At 43.7% G+C, this 10,274-nt stretch overlaps 1 pseudogene; it reads left to right on the forward strand.

The window, feature by feature from the left end:
• Positions 1-2,359: 2,359 nt before the first annotated feature.
• On the forward strand, positions 2,360-9,060 carry LOC148016863 (calmodulin-like; annotated as a pseudogene).
• The last annotated feature ends 1,214 nt before the right edge of the window (positions 9,061-10,274 follow it).

Below are 10,274 nucleotides of genomic sequence, written 5' to 3' on the forward strand. Positions count from 1 at the left end.
GCTCTCATGGAGGCCAGATAGGTCAGTTGGCCAACACCACTTTGTCTCACTACCCAATCCTCTTGACACTTGATCCCCCAATTTCAACCCTAGACACTCGATCATGTTGGATCCTCGACTTGATCTACAGTAGGGAGGAGGTGAGGAGGCAGATTGAGCATCTCTGAACTAGGGAGTGAGACAGGAGGGACTGGATCGCAGAGGAGGTTGCAGAGGTCCTAGCCAAGTCAACCAAGATGATCTGCCAAGAGACAGCCCTACAAGCCAGGCAACAGAGCTGGGTGGAGAAGAAAGCACTCTGATGAGACCTAGCAGCCATGTAGAGACTTCTCCGGGAGGCACCAAGTGACCCCATTCTCTAGTGGATGTGTGCGCATGAGTAGCCCTCGTTGGCCTTGATGAGGACATGTTCTCAAAGTTTTTCTTTCGTAAATTAGTAGCTTTTTGGGCATGGAAGGGGAACATGATGTGCAGGGAATTTTTCCAGGTGCATCAGCCTCGCACTTCAGGAGAGATTTGTAGCCTCCGATATCAATATGGGAGGATTTGCTCCAGCCCAAATGAGGTGATGGAGATTACCACTGACTACTACAGATGCCTCTTCCAGCAAGAGGTAGTCTTAGCTAGAGGATAGGGCTATAGATATTAGGTTTGGGACCACATCCCATCCCTCATCATAAAGGAGATGGGTCGCTCCCTCCTAGACCCCTTCATAGAGAAGGAATTAGAGGAGGCTTTCCATGCACACAGGATGGGTAGAAATGCCCAGAGAGGTTGGTATTTCTAAGGCCTTCTTCACTACCTACTGGAAGGTGGTGAAGGACCCCTATTGCTAGCCTTTAAGGAGATCTTCAGCTTAGGATGGATGCTAGGGAGTCTATCAGTAGGTCTTAGTAGTCTCCTCCCCAAAAGGGAAGATCGGTTGGAGCTATCCCAATGGAGAATTGATGGCCTTGTTGTTAGTAGCCTATAAGGCACTGGGTAAGATGATCAGTAGGAAACTCCGCCTTATGCTTCCAGACATCATTCATGACACACATACAAGTTTTGTCTAGAATAGGACCATCCTTGGCAATGTCTTCACCTTCTTCAAGATGACTAAGTGGGCCCAGCATAGTGGTCGGGGATTTTGGATGTACTTCTCCTAGACTTCGAGAAAGCCTATGACAAGGTTGACTAGGACTTCCTAGAGGGCACCATGTTGAGGTTGGGCCTCCCCCAAGCATGGATCTGTGGGGTATCTACACTTTATAGATCGGCTATACCAACAGGGTTCTCATAGGTGGTAGGAGGGGGGAGGAGTTTCAACTGGAGAGGTCAGGGCTATCCTCTGACCCCGTACTACATGTTCCTACTCTTTGCAGATGTGATGTCCTACTTCTAGTAAGAAAGGAGACAGAGTTGCTAGATTTAGATGCAGATGATACCTCACTATATAAAGGACGTTGAGCTGATGTTGGAGAGAGTGAGACTAGCTCTTGGGGTGTTTTGAATAGTAGCAGGAGCAAAAATCAACTGGTAAAGTTGGTTGGTTTTCTTACGAACCTGGACTCTAGCATGAATTGGGGCGTCCACTTGGGATTTACATGGGTGTGCAGAGGGCAGACCGTCGGATACCTAGAGTTTCAAGTAGGACATGACATCACTCCTGCCCGCAATTTCTTCTTGTACTTGGTTCTATTAGGCGGAAGCTGACCTATTGGAGTACTGCCCACCTTTCCTTAGGACGAGCTCTAGTGGTCAACCAGGTCCTCCTAGCGACAACATGGTACATCGCCTCGTGCTAGTGTTTCTCCTCATCTTGTGTAGCTCAGCTTCATCGCTTAGTGTGGAATTTTCTCTGGGCCGGTTTAGACGGTTCCAGGGATTCTCGGGCCAAGGTGGTGTGGGCAACAATCATCCAGCATTAGTTTGAGGGAGGGCTTGGGATCATAGACCCAAAGTTTCAGAGCCATGCCCTTTTGGGCGAGCCAGTAGTCTGCAGGCTCACACCAGGAGGGCAGACCTAGATGGTCCTATTGCATGAGGGTCTTCAGGAGTGCAGACCAAGACTTGGTGGTGATTGGAGACCATGCTTGAGATAGATCTTCACGGCGGCCCAAATCATGCCCCCAAGATCCTCCTTCCTCCATAGCCTACTTCATGTGTGGCACAGCCTCTGTAAGGCCTTAATTCAAAGCCCCCCAGGACGCCAGGAGGAGATAGACCACCAACCAGTGGTCTGGAACCCCCAAGTCAAAGATAGGGGTGAGATACAGATTGGTGAGTGCCCCCATATCTAGTGGGCTGGTTGGGAGGCCGCGGCCCCACTCGCACTATCAAGACATGGCAGGAGGTATATAGGATGGTGGACCAAGAGATGTTGCAACATGCATCAGGGTGTTAGAGAGGAGCAGAGCTGAGGAGAAGGGAGATTGATGCAGTGACCTCAGGAATGGCTTGACCCCCCTGATCAGAGATCCAATAGAGCCTGGAGAGGTATGGGCCACTAGATTTTCACCGGCAGGTATCCCCCTACAGGTGAAAGCAGAGTAGGTGGCACCCCCTACGGAATTTTCTTCACCATGCATGAGGAGGGGCTTTTAGTCCGTGACAAAGGGGAGCAAGATGAGGAGATCATTGTCCTTCCTTGGAGGAGGATTCGTGTAGTCAGTCTTTAGGGGAAGACCTAGCTTTTGGACCCTTATCTGTTCTGGGAGGAGCTCCGAGAGTGGCGCCACTACATATGGGAGAGCAGGCCACTTGATGAGCTGGAGTGGGACCCTGGAGAGTGGCTATGGCCGACCACCCTGGAGAGTGGCTATGGCTGGCCACACTGTGGTTGCCAAGAAGCCAATGAGGTTATTGGAGTACATAGTCAGGATTGACAATTATATACTAATGTAGGAGGACATGGACTGGCCACCTTCACGTAGCAAATATTGGGGAGAGCATAGTATCACGAATGCTTTCCATCGGACTTTTTGGTGCCGCCTATGGGACAACTGGAGGCCAAGGACGGTATCATATTTCCTATGGATTTTGGCACATGGAGGACTGGTGGTGGGGAGTTGGCTAGCCCAGATTTAGCAAGATGGAGGATATAAACGCTGCCCATGGTAGCTTTTGGAAACTCCTAAACACTGCCTTTGGTCATGCAAGGCAACACAGCTTGTGTGGAGAGGAGCATGCCGCATTTTCTGCCGTTTGGCACCCAACCTTGGATGTATCTCATGGGGAGCTTTTTGCTGGCAAGCACTTAGCCAAAGGCGTCACCTTCTGTATGAGGCCGAGATGTAGGACATGATCTTCATCATTGAGGCTGGGTCTTATGCAATGGTTGGCCTGGAAGCTTTACCCAGCCACCACCAGGTATTGGAGCCCATAGCAGACCGCTCTAAGGTATGGGAGATCATAGGGAGTCTTACTAGATGGCACATCTGGAAGGCACACTGTCAGGTGGGTTTTGGTGGGGAAAGCCTTTCATTACATGTGACTTTAGCTAAGCTCTGGACCTCCATCATCCACTCCCTCCGCACCTAGTGGAACCAAGTGTAGGGCGAGTCTTGAGCTCATCAAGAGCTTTGTTCTCATTTCTTGTGCACCTAGGGTGGCCAAGACATGTTCTTCATGATGCATGTAGCCTCACATTCACATTAAATAAAGGGTGAAATAGCTTCTTCATAAGAAGCAACGCAAAGGAGCTTCACTACGAGCTACTTGTAATTACATGTAATAGTCAAGGTGGATGGTTCTCAATTTTCTATGAGTTGCCATATTAGACCCACTTACAGATTAATAATTTGTTGGATCCCATGTGCATTTTCAAGAATGTAGGAAATTTATTATGGGACCATATCGTAGGAATAGAGACTATAGGGGCATGGATGGATTTGAAGGAGGTAGGCAAGAAAGATACACTTTAGACATAGTCAAGCTTTGATGGTCATATGCAACTATTGTGTGCTCCTTGGGTCCTTTTCACTAAAGAAGAGCACATGATGAAGCAAATTACCAAGTTTATCCACACCTTGATGGATATGATGCATTCCCTCAAGTCTGCTTTTTCTAATGATGACCAACTAATAGGACTAAAATCGCATGATTAGCACAAGATATGCTAGGTTTGTCTTGGTCTTAATAGCAAGTACAATTCGTATTTCACTATTTTGTGTTGATTCGATGTCTCTAATGCTTTAAATTTCTAAGAGTTTGTACTATTGGTCAAAATTACAAGGTGTCTCATTCTAGAAATACATTCAACGATTTATAAGTTGTCAAATTTAGTGCAATGGATCTCATAGAAGTAGGTAAGGACATCCACTATTGAATCCACAAGACAGGGAGTAATGGAGATGATCTATCTCTTTGAGAAGTACCTACCCATGAGCATGCTCACAATACAAACTCGCCTCCTAGTACATATTGTTGATGAAGTGGAGATTGTGGAATCTATCCATATCGAATAGGTATTCTTCTTGGAATGCTTCATGAAAACCATGAAGAACTTTGTGTGACAATGAGCTCATCCCAAGGGCAACATGGCTAAAGGTTAGCTAGTGTCGGAGACATTAGTGCATATTTTGGAGTGGCTATCAATGGTGGATTCAAACAACAATATACTATGGACACTGAAGGATGATGATAGACTGATAGGAGATATGGTGGTTGGAAATGGGCTAGAAAAGAGGATGGATGGTGCCATGGAGGAGAAAGTGAATCGTTTTTGTATGTCGTAGCATGCATCCATGGAGAAATGACTCGACAGGTATAAGCAAACCAGAAGAGAACAGGATGATGCACGATTAGAATTTCTGTACAACACACATTATTGATCAATTTGATATCCCAAGGGCATGGAGGGGATGCCACAATTTATGTTTATGAGGTGGTTTCATGAAGCTTTGATCACAGTTTCATGTGAAGGAATAGAGGTCTCAAGGGAGGAGGAAAAACTCTCCAGGGGATGTAGTCTGAAGGTGACCTCATGCTTTCTTTGTTATCATACCTAGATTTTATATGCAATAAGTAACCTAGCCATTTCGATATACTGTACAAAATATGCATCACAGTCTGGTCATGTAGGTGACATTTTCGAGTTGAGTGCATCAATAAAATATGCTCCACACTAGACTGTGATGTCATGGCAAAGTTCAAGCAAGAGAGTCGGTGGGCCACAAATTTGAATATTACAATAGATGAGATGGAGTACTTTGGCAACTTGCAAAATGTTATCTCAATGGATTACCATAACTTCTCCATGATCATATTCAATGTACAGTGGTTTAAGGTGGTATTGGAAGGAGCCGAGGCAACTATTCGGTGAGGTCCATCTGGATTTCTGAAGGTAGATTTTGAGAAAATATGGAATGATCTATTGCAACATGTTTGTCTTGCCATGTCATTATGAATAGGTGCATGGCCTTTTTTGTTAACTTTTTCACGACACGAAGTGGTCACAAATATTGATTCACTCTTTGTGACACACTTATATGTGATATTGAACATATAATCTTCTATCCGAATCGCTGACAACCTCAGTGGTGCTATGTTGTGCCATCAACTCCTCGAAGGAGGGTGGATGGCAAGGAAGGCTTGGAGCATACGAAGGTAATATGCACGGATAATGTAGATGAAGAGATAGGAGGCCAATAAATTTTTGAGAATAAAGTGGACTCCTCTTTCTATGGATACCTATATATAGACATTCCAGTGTACATCAAGCTATGCAAAGAGCTTGACATGGAGCCGTAGGGCCATTCTTATTTGCATCCGCTAGCTCAATTTGTTGGTAATTCACTTTTAATAATATTTTAGTATATGCAATTTAACTAACGTCCTTTTTTCCAAATTTATGTTATTGTGCTTTACTTAAATCCTTATGTTGATTATGTAGCATTGTTTTCTGACTCTAGAGGTTACCTAGAGAGCATGATGAGTCGAGGGATGATAGATGAGGAGTTGTAGTAGATCTTCATGCACATGTCTCCAAATCTAATAGCTCGCTTCAAAGATATGGTAGATCAAGAGTTGCCTTGGTCCCATCATCTAGCTATTATGCATGGTCTGCCTTTGTACGCTCTGATGCTTCGATCTCTAGTAGGTAGAGTCGATACTCTAAACTAGTCTAGGAGGGAGCCTCATGGACACCTCACTCGACTGGTAGAGGGGGTAGTTCTGGGGGGTATTACATAGATGGAAATGTTGTGTTCCCATGGCTAGTTAGTACTCCTCCCTCTTGTATTGATTCCAGAGAGGGTGGCTTAGGTGGGTGTTATGGAGGCATCAATGTAGTGTCCTCCTTATTGTCGGTCTAGTAAACACTTATCACCTCCAAGGTTTGTCGCACCTCTTGTAGGGACGTCTACTCTCGTGACTCTAGGTTTCACTCAACCATCCATAGATGGCACCCCTCTACGTGCTATTTCAAGAGATACCATCCCCACAAGTATGCTAGATGGGCATGGGTCTCTTGGTTATGCCTAGAAACGTGATCATAGGTGCAAGAGGGTCCACCTTAGACGTATCCTAGCAAGGTATGGATACTTTGTAGATGAGAAAACATGCACAATGAGCATGAATAATGATGGGAGAAGGGTGATGGATCGCATAAGAGAGTTGTGTCAACAAGTACTTAGGCACAATATTGTATACCATTGAAAGAATATACTAGAGGGGATCAAGGACTATGTGGTAGCGTCCTTGCACAATGAGTTTCTGGTGCCTACGGTGGTAGAGAGGTTTTCCACAAGATGGATAATGGATTGAAGAGTGGCACTTCAAATTCCGAGTGGTTAGATGTAGAGGATTGGTGAAGACTCAGGGAGAAGACCATAGACTCTCCATGACAATGGTGGCAATAACAGGAGGCAACAATAACATGATTGGATGCAAGGGTTATGCATCATCTACAAAGTAGTAACCATATAACTTATTTGGAGGATTTTGTAAGTTTTATTTTGGTTGTTCTCACTTTCTTATTTGGAATACCACTCATACTAGTAACATTATTTCTAATAATGCTACTTTGTTTTCTTTATGATGTTGTACTGCTGCGCATCTGAGGTGTGGAATCCACCAAAAAGTTGTGTGTGTGACATTTGTTACTTTGTACATACTTAGTTGTTGTGTTTACATTTTTGTTCTGCACGCCAGCATAGTGGAGAAGGGTTTGGAAGTGAATATATTTGTGGGAAGCCAGTAAGGACTGGAAGATGTTCAAACAGAAGGAGAAACGGTAAGATGCATCATCACATGCAGGAGATTCTAAGCATTCCAATGTTAACGCGCTGAAGAGGAGTTCGGCCATTGAAGAGCAATCCAATGCTAAGACCAAACGTGAAACAACTCGTTTCCAGAAACACACTGTACATTCTAATAGCCACACAGATGATTGTAAACAGGCTGGTCATGTCCATAAAGAAGATTACTCTATCAAGGCTGGAGGAAAATATGCATTTCTTAATAAGGTCCATGTGAAAGCTGTCACAATAATGAGAGAGGCTAATGAGTTCAGAGTTGCCAAACCAGGGAAGAGCTTTAGATCAGATTGACTGGCATAGAAGAGACTGATGTATCACCTGGTTTTGTTCTGTCAAGTATAGCTCGGCCTATTCCCTCTTTAGTGGAGTTTGATGCCCAGCTGTAAATTTTAGAGCTGTTGGATCACAAGGCAAATTTTACTGCTAGCTACAAAGCTGTTCTTCATATACATGCAGTTGTAGAAGAGTGTAAAATTATTGAGCTTCTACACTAGATCAACCCCAAGACAAAGAAAGCTATTAAAAAGAAAGTGTTGTTTGTTAAAAGGGGAGCCGTGGTAATGGCTCGTATAGAGGTAAACGAGCTAATCTGTGTGGAATACTTTGATGACTTTCCACAATTGGGGACGCTTTACTCTTCGTGATGAAGAAAAAAAAACTGTGGCAATCGATAAGGTGGTAAACCTCAAAGGAGTCCTTTGTCGAGGCTTGCTTTTTCTCAGCACAGTATATCGAACCTGAAAAAAAAAGCAAGGAAAAAGGGAGTGAGAGTAGCCGCTTTTGAAAAAAATAGGGACATAGAAAGAAAAGCTCCATTGGCTGGTTTCGAAGGAGGGGAAGAGAAAGCAAGGAATGAAAAAATAGAGGGAGAAGCTTTTGGACATTACGGTGGAGGAGAGTGTGTCAGGCTGGCAATCCAAGAGCAGGTTGAAAGGCTTGTCAAGCTTGTTGATGAAGGGCCTACAGAGCTGTGAGCACATTCTGATAATAGTCGTGAGTTCCTGGCTAGATCCTTTGACAGATTAAGCCTAACATGTGGAACAGTTACGTCGTCTACGATCTCTTTGTTGAAAGAGCTGCAAGACAAGAAATATGTTAACACCGCACACATGGAAGCAATCTGCAGAATTTTACTGGCCTCAAGGAAAATGATATATGAGAAGACTTGTGTACCCGAAGGAACTAGAAAAATTGATGGTTGTGACGAGGGCCTTCCTGACATTAGGGTCCAATGATGAAGCAGTTTGCAATGCTGCCATAGCCCTATCTTTCCACAAATGCAGAGTAGTTTTAACAGGGGACCACGACACCCTTAATCAGAAAGCCCATCGAATTTTATCATCTAGCAGCCTAATCAGGCCTCATAACATTTAAATTGTGCATTTGGATCTTCAAGACTGTAACCAGCAGTTAGTCGAAACTGCGGCCTCAGCAGTGAGTGAGCAAATTGTTGAATTCAAAGAGGCGTTCAGTTTGTTCAACAAAGACAGGGACGGAAGCATTACCACAAAAGAATTGGAAACTGTGATGCAGTTCCTTGGCCAGAATCCAACGGAGGTAGAGCTGCAAGAGATGATCAATGAGTTTGATGCGGATGGAAACAGACAATGATTCTAAAGAGTAATTAAAGGAAGCCTTCAAGGTTTTTGATAAAGACCAAAATGGCTTTATTTCTGTGGCAGAGCTGTGCCATGTGATGATGAATCTTGGAAGGAAGTTGACAGATGAGGAAAAGGATGAGATGATTTGTGAGGTAGATGTAGATGATGATGGACAAGTAAATTATGAGGAGTTTGTGAGAATGATGCTTACCAAATGAGCCACCCTTTTTCTGCATCTAGAGAAATGTTGTGGTGGACATTACCTGCTATGCCAGCAAGCAGTTACTAATGATTTTTATTTTGAAACCAACACAAAGCCAATTCTGTCTGTACTTTAGCAAGACCCTCACATACAAACTTGGTCACTTTAGTTTGCTGTATGGTGGCAGCATTCACTCTTGCAATTGACCTCTCATGCTTTAGTAGAGAGCTCCATTTATGTAACGTGGTACAGTCTGGTGCTGGATTGCTAGATTCAGGGTGTTTTTGGAGAAGGTCTTGTGATAGGAATGCTCACTTCTCCTTGCCAAGGCTGCACCCTTAAATAGGCTCTTTTAGCTATTCTGAGGGCTGAGACATACAGAATTATTGTCCCAAATTGGGTTTAGGATTCTCAAAAGCTACGTGAGGTTGTGGATTTGAACATAGACAATAATTACCCGTCTGAATCAAAAGATCATGTTGTCACAACAGAGCTCAACTCTTCTGATGTAAAAGAGGGAGTTGCTAAGCTAGAAAGCTGTTTGTCTCATCAGTCTTCTGAAGAGTTGTTGGAATGTAAATATGAACGTTGTGGAGGTTGCCACTATAAGCTAATTTGGCTTTCTATTTGTCTTTAATTATTGGCAGAATTAAAAACAGAGACTTGACATCATTTTCTCATCTTGCTTATTTGCTTGATTGATCTTCTATCTTGGAATTTCTCAAGGACCTCTATGGTTGTGACTTTGCTTTCGAAAACCCTTCGACAATGACACTCCATCACAAACCATGACTCTATAGGTTTGAAGACTCGATATGCAAAGAGACATGATCTTAGTACACTCATCAATAGATTGTATGCACATAGTGGCCCAATAAGTCATGCCTCTTTCTTGTTTTCAGTCATTAGTTTTTTTTGTGATGCATTATGTATTGTGGATTAGTCTCTAGTTGCTTATATTGCAGAGTCCGTTAGACACTCCATTTCATCGAGACGAGCTATCAGATGGTGAGGAGCTGTAGTACTAGTAGTCACTTGGATTCATAGAGCACACATCCTTTCCTTTTTTGGCCATGTGATCCATGCAAGCTCTTTACATGTAGCATTCCCTGGATATATTTCTCATCGTTTGTACAGACTCACATATTGTGATATCTATAAATACATTTCCATGTTTATTTTGGACTCTCCTCTCTATTGTTCCATGTAGTTTTATGAGTTGTTGTAATT

This window comes from Lygodium microphyllum, chromosome 22 (genome assembly GCF_053477565.2).
Source record: "Lygodium microphyllum isolate KBCC chromosome 22, Lygodium_microphyllum_v1.1.10, whole genome shotgun sequence".
Classification (NCBI taxonomy): Eukaryota; Viridiplantae; Streptophyta; class Polypodiopsida; order Schizaeales; family Lygodiaceae; genus Lygodium; species Lygodium microphyllum.